The 1693-nt window shown below is 45.3% G+C and overlaps 1 long non-coding RNA gene across 1 annotated transcript in view; it reads left to right on the top strand.

The window, feature by feature from the left end:
• The first annotated feature begins 491 nt into the window (after window positions 1-491).
• LOC137616962 (uncharacterized) overlaps window positions 492-1693 on the top strand; it is a 21452-nt gene continuing 20250 nt past the window's right edge. The window contains exon 1 of the long non-coding RNA XR_011039529.1: window positions 492-628. This is a non-coding gene — a long non-coding RNA (uncharacterized lncRNA). The remainder of the gene's footprint in view (window positions 629-1693) is intronic.

Raw genomic sequence — 1693 nt, 5'->3', positions numbered from 1 at the left:
CTTCATAAATGGGAAATCACAAGAATGAAATCGTCCGACGCTCATCTTTTGTTCTTTGTCGGTTACTGATAATATTACGGCCGTTGTACTCTTTAACATCGAGGGAGGATTTCCTAGGGTCAGATTTATAAAAGGGCTTTTCAGAGAAGTGGGATGAGGGGTAGGAGCAGGTTTATGAGTAGAGGAGGAGGAAGAGGAGGGAGGAAAGGAGCCCAGGCAGCTTGGAACGCCATCTTAGCACTGGTTTTCCTTCCATGTGTCTCTCTTCCTTCGCCTTCTGACTTTCTTTTTTTTAAAGTCTTTCTCTTTCTCTTAGTCTCTCCTCCCTCGTCTTCTTCTTCTTCTTCCCCTCTCTTCTCAGCACCTCCTCCCCTCCTCCCCTTCCCTTAGCGCCTGTGTTTGTCTGTGGGCTGGGGTGGAGGAAGGCCGGTGGGCAAATACAGACCAGAATGCGAAGACCAGCAAGACAAACATCGGCCGCAAATAAAGGCTGTTGGAGCCCTTGCCGAGAGCTCAGTCATCGCTGTCTGCCTCGCCTTCTGCTGCTGTTGCTGCTCTGCTCCTGCTGCTGTTACTCCTCCTCCAGCTCCTCCTCCTACTGCAGCAGCAGCTCCTGGTACCGGCACAGGTAGTTGTGATACGACACAGTTCGGTGTTCTGCTTTTTTGCCAACCGGAATCGTCGTCGGCCGCGAGAGGAGTGTCTTGTGCACCACGCCGCTCTAACGGAATGCCCATTTGTGGTCTTTGTGCGAAGCTTAATCGGAATCGTTACCGTTTGGAAACGCTGTGTGGATAGATAGATGGTTACGACACCTATCAGTATCGCACCTCTAGTCGCTAAATGGCTGCTCCGCGAAGAGGGAAGGAGCCAACTCTCTCCGTTGGCCATCTAACTGAAAGGCTGCAAAGACATCAACAACATCTTTTGGGAAGCTTGCCAGTGTTCCGCCTAGAAATTGGAGACGATGATGGTGAGAAGGGGGAGTGATGATGGTGATGGAGGAAGTGGTGGTGTTGGAAACGTTACAAGAGAGAGAGAGAGAGAGAGAGAGAGAGAGAGAGAGAGAGAGAGAGAGAGAGAGAGAGAGAGAGTTTAGCTAGTCAATAATGCTGGTAGTGTCGTTTCCAAAGCTTCCCAACCTCTTGAAATGCTGTAAGAGAACTCTCGTTGCTTAACGGGCCATTTAGAAAATCGACTCTTGCAATCGTAAGGGCAACATTTGGTAAATGGGCGCAAACTAAAAGGTCATACTTAAACCGAGAGAGAGAGAGAGAGAGAGAGAGAGAGAGAGAGAGAGAGAGAGAGAGAGAGTTATGAATGAAAAAGATGATGAGCGGGGCTCTTAAATGTCAAAAAAACACAGTAAACTTTGATAAAAATCTTCTTGCTGAATAAAAATATCATATCATTTGCTGTGAACTCGTAATATAAGAATATCAGGAGTAATCCAGTGCGCTATCATATGATATTTTAGACGTTGATATATATACATATATTTCTATTAAAAATAAATGCAAAATAAATAATTTACATATTGTTAAGATTTCTCTTTCATACGCAATGGATCCCCATCGTCATTTATAAGTTTTCGTAATAACTAACCTTGGACATATCTCGCAAAAATGTCGTCACCGATAATTGCACCTCTCAATTTCATTCACCTTACGTCATTAATAACAACGGCAAAGCT

The sequence above is a fragment of the Palaemon carinicauda genome, chromosome 23, assembly GCF_036898095.1.
Source record: "Palaemon carinicauda isolate YSFRI2023 chromosome 23, ASM3689809v2, whole genome shotgun sequence".
Lineage (NCBI taxonomy): Eukaryota > Metazoa > Arthropoda > Malacostraca > Decapoda > Palaemonidae > Palaemon > Palaemon carinicauda.
This window is presented reverse-complemented; position numbering and strand designations above follow the sequence as displayed.